The following is a 20,758-nucleotide window of genomic DNA, read 5'->3' as shown; positions in this document are numbered from 1 at the left end:
GGGCATTCTGGAAAAGGTGAACCTATAGAGACAGTAAACTATCAGTGGTTGGCAGGGGTTGGGGGTAGTACTGAATAGATGAAGCACAGTGAATTTTCAGGGCAGTAAAGCTATATTACATGATACTGTAATGGTCAAAACTTGACATCACTTATTTGTTAAAACCCAGAAGTTTATAGCAGAAAGAGTGAACTTTAAAGTGGCAGCCAGGTTTCTCACTGTTTGAGTGGGAATTTACAGGTAAGTAAGCAAAGGTAGCTAAATGATTTATGTAGTAAAGAATTAAGATGTCAATATAAACTCATGTTTAGCTTAATATAGATATGGATATTTACATATAGAAATACCTATAGATGTGTGTATATACATAGTACTATACACACACACATTTCCTTGGTCTATCAGACATGAGAGTCTAGAAGCAATAACACCCCAGTAACAGCAAGCCTCGAGATCTTGGTTTTATTTAAGGGCAAGTAATAAGAATAGAGTGAAACTGGGTTTAAATAAAACGTCATTATTCCAAGCCTTTGAGAGACTCAGTTGGTGTGTGTTGGCATGAGTACACCAGGAGGATCTCCACTCTGTTGTGGGGTGTGCTCTGAAATCAGATGACCTGTGTTTTAATTCCAAATTTTCTGTATTTTAACTGTTTGACCTTGAAGCATTTGCGGAACCTCTCTAAGCTTCACTGCAAATTGAAACTATAGCAGTGTCTGTGGTGTATGGCTACTGTGAACACCATATGTGCTTATGGCAGTACATCGGATTCCTCATCCCACAGTCACTGAGCAGGTGCCTCAGTGAAGGGCTGGATGACCATGGTCAGAAACACAGATAAATGACTCCTGTTCTGATGGTCAGGAAAGTACTTCATAATATTATTTTTATTAATATTAAGTGATACGGTCTGAATGTTTGGGTCCCCTCCAAATTCTTATGTTGGATTCCTAATACCCAGTGTTCGGAGATGGGGCCTTTGAGAGGTGATTGGGTCATGAGGGTGGAGCCCTCAGGATTGGGGTTAATGCTTTTACAAAATTGGCTCTACAGAGCTCCCTAGCCCCTTCTACTACACAAGGACACAGCAAGAAGTCAGAAAGCAGTCTGAAACCTAGAAGAGGGTGCTCACCAGAGCCCAACCATGCTGGCACCCTGAGCTCAGGCTCCCAGCCTCCAGGACTGTGAGAAATAAGTGTTGCTCAGTCCCCTAGTCTGTGGTATTTTGTTAGAGCAGCTCAAATTGGACTAAGGTGTTGTTTTAAAATTTATTAGATTCCTTTTTACTGTTTGAGAAACATTACTACTTGTCCTAGTAATTGAATGCAATGACCGTTAATTAAGCCTTTACAACATGGTTTGACGACGTACAGAATATAAACACATAAATGAAATGGTCCTCAGAGAGCTCGAAACTTGCTAAGGAAATAAAATATTAAGTGACTAGAAGCCTGAGTGTATGAACTTTTAAGATATTTGAGCTGCAAGGAATTGGAAATCCAAATTAAACTGGTTTCATGGTGATGAGTTTTGTTGTTTCCCATAAGCAGGCGTCCTGATGCTAGGTGTGGAGTTTTCCTTCCAGGGTTTTCCGTCCACTGCCCTGCTGAGCTCCTGCCTTTAGGCTGAGAATAAAACAATTATAGCAGTTTCAGAGCTCACATCAAGGCAACACTACTCCCAGAAGAACAGAGGCTATCTTCTTTTTTCTATTTTTATTTTATATTGGAGTATAGTTGATTTACCATATTGTGTTAGTTTCAGGTGTACAGCAAAGTGATTCAGTCATATATACACCGATATCCATTCTTTTTCAGATTCTTTTCCCAGATAGGTTATTATAGAATATTGAGTAGAGTTGCCTGTGCTATACAGTAGATCCTTGCTGATTATCTATTTTATATATAGTAGTGTATATATGTTAATCACAAATTCCTAATTTATCCCTTCTCCCCACCTCTCCCCTTGGTAATCATAAGTTTGTTTTTGAAGTCTGTGAGTCTGTTTTTGTTTTGTAATTGAGTTCATTTGTATCATTTTTTTTAGATTCCACTTATAAGTGATATTATATTATATTTGTCTTTCTCTGTCTGGCTTTCTTCACTTAGCGTGATAATCTCTAGGTCCATCCATGTTGCTTCAAATGGCATTATTTCATTCTTTTCTTATGGCTGAGTAATATTGCATTGTATATATGTACCACATCTTCTTTATCAATTCCTCTGTTGATGGACATTTAGGTTGCTTCCATGTCCTGGCTATTGTAAACAGTGCTGCAATGAACATTGGGGTGAATGTATCTTTTTGTATTATGATTTTCTCAGGGTGTATGCTCAGTAGTGGGATTGCTGGGTCATATGGTAGCTCTATTTTTAGTTTTTTAAGGAACCTCCATACTGTTCATAGTGGTTGTACCAATTTACATTCCCATCAACAGTGTAGCAGGGTTCTCTTTTCTCCACACCCTCTCCAGCATTTATTGTTTGTAGACTTTTTGATGATGGCCATTTTGACCAGTGTGAGGTGATACCTCATTTATTCAGAACAAGAAACATTTTCTCAGACTACTCAGAATCTTCCCCTTTCAATTCATTGCCAGATTTTATCAGTGTGCCCTTTCCTGGACAGCCCCCATCTCCAGGGGAAATCCAAGCAGAAAGAGGCTTCAGCTGGCCCTTCTTGGGCAATGCACAACATCACGTGATTGGAGATGTCACAGTAACAGAGCCCACTGGCAGGAGTGTCCAGACTTCATGGCCTGCTGAGAGTGGGAGCAGCCCGCTCCTTAGGATATAGGATACCCAGCATTCATAGCTTCATGCTACTCCTCATTTCACATTAAAAATGTCCACCTCCAAATGAACATATTCACTTTCTAGTCTAATGGAGAGTTCCAAAGTCTCATCCAGTTTTGGCATCCAAAAAACCAAGTTGATAATCTGGTTTATGAGACCCCACTGTCATGTTAGAGCTTCGTGTTGGGTTCCCCAACCTGCAAACCCAGCATGTCTGGTGTTGAAAGAACAAGTAGCAGCAAGAAAATTACTCTGATATCAGACAACACGAGAAACAACACACTCCGGTCAGTGACTTGCTGCCGTCTCCTTGCCTCATCGCAGAGTAGACGTGAGTTCTGTTTACTCCGAGAATCTCCACTGCCCTGTGGCCTGTGTGGCCCAACTCTGTCCTAGGAGGGCTCCCTTGGCCTACTGGGCTCTGCCAAGGGGTCTGATGACATCTTGAGTTCATCTTAATAGCCTGGCCTTGGTGGTCAGTGCACGGGGCTGACAATGGTGCTGGGCTGGGGCTCGCCTTAGGAGTCACACAAGCAAGCCTTGGATGGCTTTGGCCCTGTGAAGCCTTAAAATGCTTTGTGTTCGCTTCTAGGTAAGCAGACACCTTGTCTAGCCTCTCTTTTGAGTCTGGGAATGTTTGTCTCCCAGCAACAAGCTGTAGCGATCTATCCCTTTAGAATTAAGTTCAATAGACTCTACTTTCTTCTTGCTATTGTTTTACCAAAGAGCCTGGAGTCAGGACCAATCTAAGTGATATCTTCTTAAAGAGCCTGACTGGTCCTCTGACAGTAGACAATGACCAGTAGGAAGGGCTTGCAAGGGGTCAGATTTGATTCCTGTGCAATCCCATCTCCTGCTAAAATATAATTAATTTAATTGGAGTATAATTGCTTTACAATGGTGTGTTGTTAGTTTCTGCTGTATAACAAAGTGAATCAGCTATACATACACATATATCCCCATACCCCCTCCCTCTTGTGTCTCCCTCTCACCCTCCCTATCCCACCCCTCCAGGTGGTCACAAAGCACCGAGCTGATCTCCCTGTGTTATGCGGCTGCTTCCCACTAGCTATCTATTTTACATTTGGTAGTGTATATATGTCCATGCCACTCTCTCACTTTGTCCCTGCTTACCCTTCCCCCTGCCCGTGTCCTCAAGTCCATTCTCTACGTCTGCATCTTTGTTCCTGTCCTGCCCCTAGATTCTTCAGAACCATTTTTTTTTTTTTTTAGATTCCATATATATGTGTTAGCCTACGATATTTGTTTTTCTCTTTCTGACTTACTTCACTCTGTATGACAGTCTCTAGGTCCATCCACCTCACTACAAATAACTCAATTTTGTTTGTTTTTATGGCTGAGTAATATTCCATCTAACATGAAATTTTACTTAGGACCAAGAGTGGTGTTTTACTAACCCTGAAAGCCTTCTAATTACTTAGCTTTCTGTCTTTTTTGAAAAATAAATTCCACTGGCAAGGAGGTCTTTCTTAGTCTTTCTTTCCTTTTTGCCTTTAGATATACCATCTTCAGTCTAAAGTTGGCTCTTTCTTTGTATAATCTTAGTGAAGGCTACAGCTAGGCAATACATGCTAATGACAACATTGAACTTTACCTGAGCCCCTGTGCCCCCGGAAAGCATGCGACTCCCGCTACCCTGCCCTCTCATGTTCCCAAATGAGACCATCTCTATCCTTCCTCATGACTCTGATAAGATTCACAGATGGCTCCCGTCTGCCTGCCTTAAAACCCTCATTTGTTTATTATTGGTTGTTCTCCCTATTGCAATTGCCTCAACACTATCATCTCCTAATTGTCTGGCACAGTTTGTCTTCACTCTAACAGCCCGAGACGTTCCCACTACATTCCCGAATGCAGCAGCACTTTGTTTGGCACACGGTACAACGCTTCAATCTGTTTCCCAAGCTAGAAGGAGCTTACTGTCCCCGACCTGTCTCCTCCATTCAGTTAGCTTGACATTTTAGAGTGTATTAAGTCAGCATCTTCAAAGCCCAGTTTTAAATTCTACGTCGACATTGGGGTTTTGAGTAGCAAGTAATAGAAACTCAAAGGTAAATTGGAGTAAGTGATAAAAGATATTTATGAGTTTACCATTTGGGAATCCAAGATAGAGATGCCTCAGGATGCTGTCAGCCAGGGGCTCCAGGAATGATTAAACTTGGAGGTCTACCTTCTTGTCTGGAGTCTTGTCTTGACTTCCTTCGAGTCTTGACTAGCAGAAAGATGCTCTGTGTCACATCTGTAGAGGTAAACAAAGACCAAGCAAATAAGAAATAGCAAAGGCTATTTATTCAGAGCTTGTTATAGCAAGGCAGCCAGCCACCATCATTTGTGTTCTGGCAAATACTCAAAGGCAGATAGGGGAGGGGGATAACTTTATAGTGGAAAAAGGAGAAGGCTCAGGGCTGCCCTGATGGAGGCTGTGGCCCTGGAGAAACTGGGGCGGCTACTAGAAGTGGGGTACCCCATGTGATTGGTTCAGGGTGCATACTTCTGTCTCTCTGCTTGGTCCTAAATTGGAACTCAGGACCAAAATTAGGGAATTTTCAGTTACGAATCGAGTCCTGGTCACGTGGGATTGTCACAGGGGTTATTGTTCAGCTTCCTGGATTGTCACTAGAGACAGAGACTTCCTACAAGTCTGACTCGTAGATAACAGGCTGACTTCTGGGGCTGGTTACTGTAGATAATAGGTTGGTTACCTGGGCTGGTTGCTGCAGGTTGTGAGTCAGAGCTCTATTTGTATATATTGTCTGGCCATCGTTCATTTGCATATTTAGTTTCTCTTATCTCTACATGACAGCAGGTGGAGAGAGAGGGAAGGAGGAGGAGAAAAAGGAAGGGGACAGGAGCACAGGACAGGAGAAGAGGAGAGGAAGGGAAGAGAGTGAGAGGGAAGGGGAAAAAACCAAAGAGTAATTTTGCTAGAGGCCATGGAAAATATCTTCCTGCATTGATTTGGCTTCATTTGGTTTGCTAGCCAATTCCCAAGCCCTCTGATGAGGGGCAGGGTGGCTTATATTTAGATTCATCCTGGGGCAGGGTCTGAGAAAGAGATTGTACTTTCCTGAGCAAACAGGCTGCATGGGGTCAGGGTACATAGCTGAACAACAGAAGAAAAAACAAAAATTGTCCTAACATTTTGTCTTTCTAGACAGTTTTTAAACTTGTACATGTTAAATAACTCAACTTTAAAACTCTGTCATCAACCACCTGGAACAATTTTGGATAGGAAAAGGTGTCATGTCTAGTTTCCCATTTTCAGAGGAAGTCCCCCTAGCACTGTTACACATGGAAGCATTTCAATTTCTAAATATAACGGCTTGTTACTATTTACATATGGGGTGATCCATGGGACTCTGGGACACACAGATTTTTCTCATGAAACAATAGATGTTGCCTAAGGCTTCTGAAGTTCCTCCACATTTATTTTGTTGTTACAAGTTTTGATAAAAAAAAATCCTGTAAATAATCAAATCCCTTGCAAAATACTTTGGTAAACTTAAGACTCCCTTGTTAAATCTTTCCTTATTTGTGCTAAAAAAAATTATAAAGGACACAATTACTATTAATGGACTTTACTGTGTTACTATTTACACTTTTTTTAAAAATAAACTTATTTTATTTATTTTTGGCTGCTTTGGTTCTTTGTTGCTGTGTGGGGGCTTTCTCTAGTTGCAGCGAGTGGGGACTACTCTTCGTTGCAGTGTGTGGGCTTCTCATTGCGGTGGCCTCTCCCATTGTGGAGCACGGGCTCCAGGCATGCGGGCTTCAGTAGTTGTGGCACGCGGGCTCAGTAGTTGTGGTTTGCGGGCTCTAGAGCGCAGGCTCAGTAGTTGTGGCGCACGGGCTTAGTTGTTCTGCGGCATGTGGGACCTTCCCAGACCAGGGCTTGAACCCGTGTCGCCTGCATTGTAGGCGGATTCTTAACCACTGTGCCACCAGGGAAGCCCACTATCTAGATATTTTAGTAAAAGTATTTTGATCATGGAAATGAGTGTTATCTTATTCCTTTGTATATTCACTAATTTAGAAAACTAGTTAATGACCAGCATCAACAACTAAAATATAGGTTTCTCTTTAATAATATCTAAAAATAAAAGAAAAAAATTATTCTTAAAAAGAATTGGAAAATAATTTCAAATCTGCATACCAATTACAACTTAGGGATAATATAACTATTTCCGTGGCTGTATTTAGGGAGATAGCTGATTCCAACTCTAAGCAGTAAGGCATGTACATATAACATAAAAAAGCACAGCATGAAGTTGAGACATTCAAGTGGTGTATATTTATCAAAAATTATTTCCAAGCTTAATGTTATTTGGAGACCATAACATGTTTATCTTCCGCCCACCACACACAGATGTGTGCGTTCACGATATACATAAAACAGATGGAAAGTAAAAATAAATGCTGAGTTTCTGGCTTTGTCTTATGTGTCAAATTGCTCCCAGATGCACACACAGGCCTCGGCTGGCTTTCCCCAGAATGAGTATGGTAATTTGCTGTCATCAGCTATGCTCTGTGTTAAGGATCATCCAGAATGTCTTCCTTACTCCTTCTATCCCTCTAAGACCAATCTCTGCCCCCCCTTCTTTACTACAACCAAGAATACTTCTGAAATTCTTTTTAAACCTGTTATTTTAAAGAAGCACTAAATTTAATATTTCTAGATCATCTATAATTTGCCAGGGGCTGTAGTAGCTGAAGGGGTTTTAGAGACAAAATAAACACAGCACATGTCCTCTGGGACATCACAGACCAGTATGTGGGGTGTGTGTGTGTCTTGGTGCACAGGGTAAGTTTTGTGAGCCACATCAGGGCATAGAGAATAAAGGGTCCTGGAGGCTGGCCCCTGAGTGTTGGGAGTCACTGGAGGGTTTTAATTCTGAGAGAAAATAGAGATGAGGGAAGAAACCAAGTTTAGAGAGAAATGTAGGAAATATTCATTCATTGGTTCACCCATACCTTCAACAGATGTTAGGGATAAGCGCCAACTAGTGTAGTCAGACAGAATGTCATTCTGAGACTCGAAGGCTCGGAGATACCAGGACAAATATTGAAGACACATCTTGAGCAGCCGAGAGTCCACCCTGGGAAAACTTGTTTGTAAAACAGTGGGAGATGGTCCAAGGGCTGTGCACATAATGGGCTGTGGACGGTCCAGAGAGAGATAATAAATGTGAATAAGAGGAAGATCTTCATGCAAGAAAGGTCCAGTAAGTAGAATGTTAATGGGTGGGATAGATGATTTTACTGAAAGAAAATTTGCCTCAGAACAACTTGGCTAACTGTAATAGGACCTAGAGATATTGGATTAAAAGTAAATTATACTCCAATAAAGATGTTAAAAAAAAATTAAAAAAAAAATGTTGGTCAAAATAACAAATTCCGTTTGATTGCTATTTTGGAACATTAAGATCTTCTCTATTACTGTATGTTTTAATTCATTAATTCCTTTATTCCACCTTTATCTATTGAATGCCCACTAAGTGCCATACCCTGTGTGGCTGAAACTCGGCCTCTGTTCACTGGTGTCAAATAGAAATGCGGAGATAGAGTTTTGGGTGAAGTAGAAAAGAGCAGTTTTTATTGCTTTGCCAAGCAAAGGGGGCCACAGCAGGTTCATGCACTCAATTAACCTGATCTGCCCTGCAGGGGATAGTGAGGAGTCATATAGTGCTCAAGGAACAGGGCGTGGTCAGCTCATGAGCATTCTTCTGATTGGTTGGTGGTGAGGTAATCGGGAGTCAGCACCATCAACCTTCTGGTTCCAACCGGTCTGGGGTCTCCGTGCTTGTGGGAAGCATACAGTTAACTTCTCCCACCTGGTGTCTGCAAAATAGCTCAAAGGACATGGCTCAGAATATTATCTACAGCCCTTGAGGAGGAACTAAAGTTCCTTGACGTCGTTTAATGGCTAAAGTATTATTATTTTATCTTGCTTGACTGACTTTCTGCATTTCTCCCTTCTCTGATTAAATTTATCCTTTGACTGAAGTTTTTCTACAGACGAAAGGCAGGCAGAGGACATGGGTGGAGTCTCTTCTGGGAAAGCTTCATAGGGCCTGCTCGGTTACACCTGTTCTAGGCCTGGGGGACACATTCATAGATAAAAGAGACTACCTGCTTTCATAAAATGAATTTTAGGCAGGAAGAGAATATGTAAGTAAGATTTGATATAAAGTGTTTTTGTATTTGTTACTTCTTCATCAGCTAGAAAAAAGGAATTAAGAGAAATGAATGAGTACTCATCACACAGTAATTATATGCCAACCCTAGTGACTTTATTTATGTTTTCGTGGTTTACGTTCAGTAAATCTAAGGTGTAGGTTCTATTATGCTGACTTACAGTAGAAGAAACTAAGCTAAGCCTCAGATAGGTGTATTAATCTAGAAACCATTATCATTAAATGAAAGCTCATCAGGGTCACTGGGAAGGATCAACGCAAGACAATGGGGGAGCAGGAAGGCACCGCTTACAATGGAAACAGAACTGTGAGTTAACCCAGGAATCAAGGTAACACAGGGCCTGCAAAAATATTACAGAGAAAATTGATAATATGTTACTAAAGATATTAAAGAATATTACAATTAATATTGAGATCATCCATATTCAAGTATGGGAAGAGCCAAAGTCACCAAGATATTACTGGTGGCTAATCCATCTGTGATCTAAACATTTCCAAATGAGTAACAGGAACTAGTATACATGCATTCTAGAACACACTTAGGATAGTAATACTCCAAGAAGAGACCAAAAGTTTATGAAAGAGATGCACAAGGAAGGTGGACTTAACCTGACATATATCAAGATCATCTTAAGGCCATAATAAGATTAACTTAGAGACTGACACATGCATCAGTGAAGCAGAGAACCAAGAAAAAGATTGTATAAATGGATATATATATATATATATATGTAATCTATACCTCTAAAATTTTTCATAGAAAATATAGTAATATATTTTATGATCTTCTGTAAAGGAAAGGATGTCTTAGACAAAGTAGAAAAAGCACAACTCATAAAGAAAGAGAAGGAAAAATTAGTCTAGACCAAAAACTAATACTTCTTTTTGAAAGACATGCTGTAAAGAAAGTGAAAAATAGCAGGTAGCTGTTGGGGAAAAGATATTACAACATATGTAATAAGCTGGTAAGTATCCAGAATGTTAAAATAACTCATGGAAATTAATTGGAAAACAAACAGAAAACCTCACAGATAAATTGTTGAAATATGAACAAGAAGTTCACATGCGAGGAATTCTGAGTGACTCACAAACATCTGAAAAGTCCTCAGTCTCGCTAGTAATCAGGGACATGGAAACTCTGCCAGCATTGAGAAACATCTCCCCCAACTTAGACTGGCAAAAAGACAGCAATAAGGTAATAACAAATGCTGCTGAAGATATCGTCAGTTATTCTGCTTGCTCGAGGGCCCACGGGTTGGTACACTTTGGGAGAGCAATTTAGAAGAATCCAGAAAGTTTGAAGGGCAGATACCCTAAGCCAGGCACTTCTGTTCCTAGAGGCATCCTCCCGTGAGTCTTGTTCACAGCAGCCCTGATGTTGAGTGTTAACGTTGTCTGTAAACTGTAAACCTTGGGAATAATCCAAACATCCATTGGTGGAGAATGCTTCTGTGTTGGGTATTAAGAAAGCACAGGGTTCCTTGACGCCCCATGCTTATCCATCATGTGGCATTTGTCTCCTTGTGACCAGAGCCACGTCATTCAATGAAGGTCCGTCTCCCCAGGACAGCACGTAGGACGGCTTGGGAGGGCCATACGCCCCCGAGTAGACACGGCTTATTTCAGGGTGGAGTAACACGGAGTCTACCGTGTTACTGCCTACTTGATGGTTTTGCGTTTTGGAAAGCAGGTGGTGGGCAGGTTAGGAATGTGGAAGAGACAAGATAGTGAACTCAGTTTAGAAGTGCTGCTCTTGATGGGCCCGGGCATCTCATGGGAGATTTCCAACAAGCATGGAGTTTGTGGGTTTGGAGCTCAGCAAAAGAGCCTGAGACACAAGTTAAGTGTGGGAATCACTAACACACAAGGTGGGGTGGGGCGGGTATGGATGGTCATTAGAAGCCATAGTTTGAAAACAATTGCAAGGCATATTAACTTTTGTGATTGTGTCCTGAGGGAGATGTCTGTGCAATTTAGACAAGTCTTCGGGTTTTACCCTTTTGGTCACAGACTAATAAGGTTTGATTTCCTTCCATCTTCTCTCCCTCCTACCATCCTTTGCAAATACCTGGCCATGTAAAGGCCAAGTGCTGTGATGTGCAAAGGCCAAGTGCTGTGATGTGCCCAGACTCTGCAAAAGGTGAGCAAGGCTTTGAAAAACCAAAGAAATATATTCTCAAGTTCCACTTTTCTTCTACCCATACACCCCTCAGACTCAATGACAAAGAAAGGAGTTTGGTGATTTGAGTAACCAACAAGAACAAAAGGAAATTAAACTGGTTATAACTGAATTTGAAGTTAGTTTTTAAGTTGTAATCAGGTACATTTACTGGGAAAAAGAAATATTTTGAACATGAAGTTTCATACTAAAAAACATTCATAAAGAGTCAAATTTTTATACTTCTGAAAGTGAAGGAAAATGCAAAGGATTTTAATTTTTCCACCTGCGTATTGATGTCTGAGTGTGATGCATAAGGCAGTATATAATAAGATTCACATAAGTGAGGGTACCAACTCTATGTGTATGTTCTGTGTATGGAGGGATGTCTTTTCCATTGTCCCATGAAATGCTGGTGGCATATCAGGAATAACACGTACATCTGAGTCCAAGTGGACGTTAGAGCTATCATTTTGCAACTATCGTTTTAAGCCTTTAAATGCAAGACATGATCCCTTAACGAATCCTGAATATCTCCCATAAAATTCTCAGTCTTACTGTTGTTAAATATTAACACCAATACTATGAATCACATTTTAGAATTTAAAAACACTTTTAACTGCCCCATCCTCATGAAAATCTGAAAAGGTAGGTAGAAATATTTTTATGGATTTTAGAAACACTATATAAATACTTGAAAAAGTTGGGTCACCTTCCAGAGTTCCTATTCAGGGTGAATGTGCAAGCAGGGTTACAACCCACATCTTCAGATTCCAAGTGCCTCCCACCATCCATGAAGCCTCCTAGCATCCTCAAAATGTTGCCTATAGCAGCTTCCACTGGAAAAATGTCTTGAAAATCTTCCAGTCAAAATATATCCCATATGCTGATTATTGTCATATAATGTGACAGCCCTCAAATTATGAACCAACTGTCACCAAAACTTCAGGTATTCATCAGTTCCTTAGGTCTCCAAAATAATTTTCTAGAAAAATATTCAAATAATAGTTAGATGCTGACAGAGGCCAGTGCAGTACCTCATTTATCATAATCTTGAGAAAAAGAAAAGTTTCAATAGGGGTGAAAATAAACCCATTCAAACACTCCCTGGTTGAGTGCTGTATCCAGAAAGACTTGACTGATGTAATCCAAGGAGTTTTCATTCACGCACCCCAAGGGCTCCCTCTGCGGTGGTGCCTCAGGACAAGTGGGACATGTTGAGGAAGACCCAGGTAGAGGAAAGAGCCCAGGTCTGGCAATCAGGAGATCCAGCTTCCAAGCCCACCTGTCCAGGTGCCCATGGGTAAATCACTTTCCTTCTCGGAAATTTGTTAGTTTGTTGATAGTCCACAAGATTCATAGATCGAGAGTTAGAATTATATGAATTTTGGGAACCAGACCTTAATGTGTCTATCTTCCCAGCAAATAGTGGTGTGCCTACCATGGGGGATGAAAACTCCACTCCGCTGTAGGCTGGGTACTGCAGTAGGTGTTTGCTTATATGATAGATGATGCCATTTGATATTCCCTCTCTCTATCTCTTTTACTCTCTCTCCTCCCTCTTTTTTGAGAACTCAAACATCACATACAGAGGAGGCACTCAACTCACAATTCTCTCCTGGGTTATCTGGGCTTCCAGAGGGCAGTCCATAGGACCGTTGCCAACCATTTGATCTCAAGTGTTTGAGTGCCTGAGGGTAACAAACTGCAACAAGCTAACGACCAGGTCCCTTCCTTCCAGTCATCCCAGGATCCTGGGGTATGGAGACACTGTTTTGAGTCTAAACATCCTAAATTAAGTGTTTTGAGCTGTTCAAATTTTATTCCATTTAAATAACACCTTCAGCTAAGGGCATTGTGAGGGAAAGCACATGTGAACACAGCCTCTGATTACACAGTAGAGGCGGCACACTGGGATGCCATTGTCTACTCTTCCAACTGTTCATTTTTTACATAAATGGTAAGTGATATATGCATTCAAACATGGAGATTTTTATGACAGGGCCCAGGATGGAGGTTGCTTTGGTGCAATCTAAGTGTGTTGGTAGAGTTGGGAAAATATAAATATATATATGAAGTATATGTGACATATATTTTATTCATTAATACTTATAAGTACTTTTCAGTAAGTTTTCTTATGAAAATTGTCCCTGATTCACCTCATATTTTAACAGAAATGCATCCAACTGAAGCGTACAGGGCAATGGGAATATCCAGATATATAACATCTTATTCTTGAGGCTATTAAAATAAAAAAGTAATAATGTCAGTGTTTGGAGTATTTCCTAAGTGCCAGACGCTGTGCAAAGTGCTCTGTCTCTGTCGTTACTGATCCCACACAACTATGCAGGTCGATATTTTTATCCCTGCTGTTGAAGAGGAGAACCTTGAGCCAGCTGTACAAATATAAATACAGAATGCCAAATTAAATTTGTTTTGGGGGTTATTTTTTGCTTTTCTTTTTAAAAAATTTTTAATTGAAGTATAGTTGATTTACAATGTTGTGTTAATTTCTGCTGTACAGCAAAGTGATTCAGTTATATATTCTTGTTTATATTCTTTTCCACCATGGTTTATCACAGGATATTGAATATAATTTCCTGTGCTATACATTAGGACCTTGTTGTTTATCCAGTCTACATATAATAGTTTGCATCTGCTAAGTCCAAACTCCCAATCCATCCCTCCCTAACCCCCCATTAAACTTGAATTTCAGAAAAACAACAGATCACTTTTTTAATATAAAAACGTCCCATGCTGTATTGGGGACATACAGAAAAATACTGTTTTGTTTTTGGTCTGAGATTTAAATTACCTGGAGTCCTATATTTCATCTGGCAACCTACGCTCAGGACCACACTTTGAGTTTCTCTCCCTCATATCACTCAGCTTGCTTTAGTGAAAAATCGAGATTTGACCTGTGTTTGCCTGATTCTAAAACCCATTCTTTTTTTACTTTCCAGCCTATTTTCCTTTAAAATGGAAATAAATCAATACAAATCTGAGATGTAGATAGAGAAAAAACCTGGTCCTGTGACAACATTTCTGTTTTTGCATTTCAATGGTTAAAATAACCCACATCTTTGGTCTTTAGTTTCTGAAGTTGAAAGCTGCCCGTGGGCTTCATTCCATTTTTTTCTTCACTTTATCTATGAGGTCACTATCTTTCACATTCAAAGTTAACTCCAGATGTCCTTTTCTTTTCCTTTAAACCATGAAATAATATTATGCTTTTCTATTAGCCTTTGGTGATTACATCAGAACCAATGGATTTTCTGAAAATGAGAGATTCAGTACAAGGATGATTCAGTACAAGGTACTGAAAAGGTAGGTAGAACTGGTGTGGTCCTGGCCACACCAGGGTTTATGGGCTATAAATGTCTGTCCTCTGGTGGGGAGTTGGTGAGGCCCCTGCAGTGAATCTTTGAGACCAGTTTCCTGGTGCCCTATGCTAGGAAAGTCATCCTGTCCAGTTGGCTGGAAGGTAACTATGGTTCTTACTTTGGATGCAGCAAAAACAACAACAGCAGGAATCTTGCCTCTTCTAAGTTTGAATTTTAAATCTTTTAAAGTAAATTTTAGGGTAATTTTATTTAACTGGATTAAACCTTCTCAAGTCTGACCTTTTTCTTTTTATCTATTTTCTCCCATGTCTCAACATAGACTTCTGATGTTCCTGTGAATCTTGCTTTATGGAGGATGAAATGGTGTTGATAAAAGTATTTTACCTGATGGGTTTTGCACAGATCTGTGGCTATAGATTGAATTGTGTCCCACCATTCCCCAAATTCATATGTCAAAGCCCTGACCCCCAGTGTGACTGTATCTGGAGATAGGACCTTGAGGATATCGTTTGGTTAAATGCAGTCATAGGATGGGGCTCTCATCTGATAAAATTGGTGTCTTTATAAGAAGAGACACCAAGAGGGCTTGCTCTCTCTCCTTCTCTGTCCACCAAGTGAGGACACAGTGAGAAGGTGGCCATCTGCAAGCAGGGGAGAAAACTCTCACCAGTAACCCAACTGAATTGTCACCTTGATCTGGATTTCACTAGCCCCCAGAACTGTGAAAAATAGGCTTCTGTTGTTTAAGCCACCAGTTTATGGAATTTTGTTATGGCAGCCCAAGCAGACTAACATAACTGTCCTTTTAGCTGGCATGCCATACTCCCAATAAAAATAGGTTCTTGGCATTTTGTCTTATTTATGGCTTATATGCTTATCCAACAGTCTTACCCTTAGGTTGTATCTCTATTTAAGACCAAATTGATATACTTCTTTACTCATTTTATTTATTCCTTTCTCTTTTGTTTCTTCTTTTCTCCAAGAAATGTTTATTGAGTCTCTGTTTACTATTAGGTGCTACATTTGGTTATGGCTTAAGCTATATCAAAGAATAGGATCTATCATTTATGAAACACAACAAAAACCATATTCTGTGTTATATGTTCCACATGAGTAATTAATTTATTCTTCTCAATAACCTAGAAAGAGATATGTATCATAACCCCTTTTTACTGGTGATAAAACTGAGATCCATTGTCTCAAAAATAGCATTTATTGGATCCAGAATAAGAACCTGATGCAAATGACTCAAAGTACCCCTGTGGCCCTGGAATGGACTAACATCCAGACAAAAAACAACGCTCCAGAAAGGAGAGGAAAAAATCCAAAACAGAGAGAGAGAAGAAGAATTTTCATAATTCCTTTTTATCTTTCCACCTAAATCTCCAGACGGGACGAAGAGGGAAGGAGAAAGAAGAGAGGAGATTTGTTGTGTCCTCCCCAGGGGTCCTGTGTCCTGTGTGAATCCTACCAGAGGAGACCACAAAAAGGGCTGGTGGAGCCAACATCACCAAACCAAATTCTGCTTTGCACAACCTTGTTCATATCACCTCTTCTTTTCTCTGTCTTCCAAAATCTCTCCATCCACTTGAACACTTCCTCTGACTTTTGTTTCCCAATTTCGTCTTTCCAGGCAATTCCTTCCCCTTCTCTCTCTGCTCCCTACAATGAACAATGATCCATTGCCTTGTCTTCCAAGCTCCTTTCTGAATTCCCTTCCCATTTGAACTGGGGAGATAGGAATGCATCATAGACATAGGGTAGGTGGCCAACCATGGGAATGGCCAGATGTGGAAGCTGGGTGGGAGCTGGAAGAGGACAGGGGTTCTTTGTCTGCATGTGCCTCTGAACATGTGCATTTCCACAGCTCAATGTATTGGCCTAGATTCTGACATCTGGTTAACCCTCTTGTTTCTGCCACTTCCAGTCACTTAGGGCTCACTGTAGACTCTTCCTTTTCCTTTGGACAGTTCTTTTTCCCTTGGGTCAGTCTCTAATACCACTCCTGACAAGAGGAAAAATAAATAAAATCAATAATGCTGTACTTTCAGTGAAAGAGTGCCAAATACCAGATACAGCCTCCTGAAATAATTTTTTGTATTAACTGAGCCTTATCCTCTTTCCATCCTTTCCACTCTTTCACTACTTTGTCATACTTAAATCTTTAAACATATTGTGCAATAAGTATTACAAGAATTCCCATTTTTCAGATGAGGGAACTGGACAATAAAGCAAATGATTAATGCAGCAGACTCAGGTTTTGAAACCCAGGCTGTCTGATTTTGGAATAGTGTACCCTAACTACAAGAAAATGTACTCATTTCGTCTTGTGTCCCTGTCCCAGAAGATTCTAACTTGGAAATTATAGTAGCATCTACCACTCTCCTCTCCCAAATAATAACAGTTTCCCTGCCACTAGTGTGTGAGCCAATGCAAGGCTTATTTTCCTGATTTATAAAATTGGGATAAGAAAACAGATCCTACACGGTTACTTTGAGTTGAGAGTTAAAAATGTATGTGAAAGTGCTGTTGCAACCTGTAAGTCATCCACCCACTGAGGGTGAAACACCAGATCTTTCTTCATTCAAACATTACCCATGTGGATTTGTGAAAAAGAAAGAATGACTTCATCCTGTTCAATCACTGTTAGGCTTGATGGGATAGTAGATAAAAAGAAGTAAAAAAGGATTTGTTGTGTAAGAAGTATGCATTTCCTCTTTATGGTTATTAATTTGTCTGCTTCTTTCTGTGCAGACACTTAACTGTTTAGTCAGACCACACATAAATCATTGTGTCACTGCTTGGGTTCCTGCAAATATGGGGCTGATGGCTTGGCTTGCCTTTTACCTGGCTCTCTAACTTTAGAAGGCTACGTCTATGTGCAGGGTAGAATATACAACTAGAACATGGAGGTATCACTGACTTATTTCTGGCACCAGGCCTCTAACTGGAAAAACTGAAAATTATTAGGAGGTTTCAGTGCTTTAAAAGCATATAAAGTCATAAGTTACTCAATTCTGAATCTAGGGACAACAATATACTTGGGTATATATTAAATCCTAACTCACTTCTTCCCATTTACCTTTCTTAGTCCCAAATAAACGTGATCATCATAATTATTATTTATAAGAACATTGAATGAGTTGCCTTGGATCAAGTGAATTTTTCAGCACCACATATTTTCAGAGAGTCTGGGTGATACAAGTTTAAGATGTTCTGCAGATGTGTCCTGCAGTTCAGCCCAATGTACAGAGTTGCTTTAAGATGTTAACTGGGCCATGGTGCCAAGCAGCCACTACAACCTAAAAGTGAGCCTGTAGCACTGAATCCAACTGGACTTACTCAACCCTTAGCTCTTGGCCACTTGTCTTCTCCACATACTCCCCACATTCCAACCTGCTCTCAATTATTCTGGCTAAAGCTCTCAAAAATTATTTCATCAGTTATGAACAATCTCATCAGTACTTTGCATCACAACAGTGAACTTCCATCCCTTCTCTGTGGTTTCTATTGTGGTCAGGTCCTCTGTCCCGAGTGACGTTTCTCCCTATAAAGTCTACTGTAGGCAATGTCCCCCACTCCTACATGGGTCCTTCTCCACTGGGTGACTAGGACCCTAAAAGCAGGACCCACACAGACTTTAGGACCCATAATTCTAGATCAGCTGCATTATTAACTCTTGTGCTTTCACTTATATGAGGGAGAACTTTCCCTCCAAGGACAAGAGCAGACCTGCTAGGAAGAACTGGAAGCCTACCTCTTCAACTGACAGCTGAGTGACATTGGTAACTTATGTGATGAATCTGGTATATGATTTTCTAATTTGCAAAATAATGTTCATTACACCTACAACCTAAAGTTGTGTAATATAATAAGGAACAGAGGAAGAGGTCAATGGGGATGAGGAAGTCAAACGACACTTTTTTAAAAAATAAATTTATTTATTTATTTATTTATTTTTGGCTGTGTTGGGTCTTTGTTGCTGTGCACAGGCTTTCTCTTTAGTTGCGGTGAGCAGGGGCTACTCTTCGTTGTGGTGCGTGGGCTTCTCATTGCTGTGGCTTCTCTTTGTTGTGGAGCATGGGCTCTAGGCGCACTGGCTTCAGTAGTTGTGGCATGTGGGCTCAGTAGTTGTGGCTCACGGGCTTATTTGCTCCAGGGCATGTGGGGTCTTCCCGGACCAGGGATCGAACCCATATCCCCTGCATTGGCAGGCAGATTCTTAACCACTGTGCCACCAGGAAAGTCCCAAATGACACTTTTTTTCACATATATTTCTTGCATCTCTGAGCAGTCGCGGCGATTCCAGAGGGCACAGACCATGCCTTATGCAATTAGGCATTCCCAGTAACCAATGCAATCTTGGGGAGAAGATACAGTCATACACTCAAAATATGTCTGCTGTTGCCTCAAGCTACCTGTTGAGCCATTGCTTAGCAGGAACAAGGGATCTGTTTCTTCTTTATGCTGAGGATTCCATATACTGGCCCCTCATTCTTCTAGCATCCATGGCTGCTTGGTCATGTTTCCTTGGATCCACCAAGGGCTTTATACTTAGCTACACAACAATAGTGACACAGCTTGTTCGCAGAGTCTCAAAGACTTAGACTACCCACCTACATCAGAAATGGCATAAATGGTGCAAGTACAATTAATTTTAGCCTTTCTCTCCCCCTGCCTGCCAAGTCTTCATACTTGGTCAGATAAGTGTTATTTTTTTTCTCCCACACTCCTTCACTCTATCAGTTATTTTGTTATTGCCAATCCCCTTCTTTGGGCACCTCTGATTAACATTTAGAGAATGCAAAATGATAGAGAGGGTGAAATCAAATTCCTCTGAAAAAGAGCATCAACAGCAGAAGAACAACAATATTCAAGGACTTACAGATCCATGGCTCGGAGAAGCTGCAGTAAGGGATGGCTGGACAGAGAAACGCCAGGCAGGAGGCAGTGTCTGGGGTCGTGTTCCCAGGGGAGCAGAAGCAATCCATGAACTTCCCTTCCCTTTATGTACCTGGATTGCCTTTCTGTTCTTCAAGCACTTGGATAAGAATTGGGAATTTTGTTTGGAGGAAGCTTCCTGAAAGTTCTTCACTGGTCAAGTTTAGCCTCAGTAGTCTCTGGAATGATACAGAGGAGAAGCCCCAAATGTACTTCTGATGACTTCCGTGTGATGGGGCCATTCTCATGGCAGCATCAGCCAAGGTCCTGCTGCGACTGGAGAGCTTCTTCCTGGGCTCCCCCTGACAGAAGTTCAGCTCAGGAGCTGGAGTCTGTATTTCAAAGCACAAGATGTGCAACAGCAAGATATACCGCCCTCAATGAGCCACGTGTCTCCTTATTCCACGTGATGCAGGCAGACAGGCACGAGTCCTGCTTTCACTTTGCAGACCTTTCTTCTCTCCTATTTTGTCCCCTCTTCTGTTAAAATGAGGCTAATAGTACTTTTCCTGGCCTTCCTTTACCTCCTCTACCCCAGAGTTTACAGTTCCGCCTTCTGGATGACTTCTGTGACATCACAAGTGTGGTCGGCATACCTTCTCCCCTAAAAAGACTTTGTGCTCCTCGATGGAGGAAATGGTCCTCATTCCCTCATTATCCCCGGGGCCCACCATGCTCACTCTGTAGGTGCTAACGTGTCCTCCCTTCCTGTCCCCATTTCTACCCACTGAGGGGCAAGAAACCTGAGAAATATATTCTGCACCTTGCTGAGTGTAAGCTCTCTAAAATGTCACCACCACATCTGTGGGTACGACAAAGCTGAGTTTATTTATTCTTTACCATGAAAAGTAATACCCACCTCAACTGGGTCTTGATGCACCTTGGAGGAGAATGCATCAAGGGATACATTATTGAGACTTTATTGTCTAGGGTAAGACAGGTTTTTTCATGCAGGAGGCTGGTCAAGGTTGGTCAAGAGTCAGGACATGATAGTTTGGGATGGGTGGGCACAGCAGGAAGAGGTGTTAGCAGGAAGGGGTTCAAAGAGTCTTGGATAAAAACTATCAGAGGATGTTTTATTGAAGAGAGGTCTTCCAGGAAGCTCCTGGACTGGAGAAAAAGTTATTTTCAGCATGAATCTTTCTGAGTAAGAGTTTCCTGGAATAATAAACGTGTGCTGATGAAGACGGCGTGTCAGTTGTATTCCTGTAGAAAGGATGCTGTGTGGGGTATGTAGATCCACTCCTCAACTCTCACACTGTACCTGCATCGTGGAGGAAAACTCCAAACAAGGTGCCTTCCTGG

This window comes from Grampus griseus (assembly GCF_964374135.1).
Source record: "Grampus griseus genome assembly, chromosome: 9".
In the NCBI taxonomy this organism is placed as follows: domain Eukaryota; kingdom Metazoa; phylum Chordata; class Mammalia; order Artiodactyla; family Delphinidae; genus Grampus; species Grampus griseus.
Note: the sequence above shows the minus strand (reverse complement) of the source record.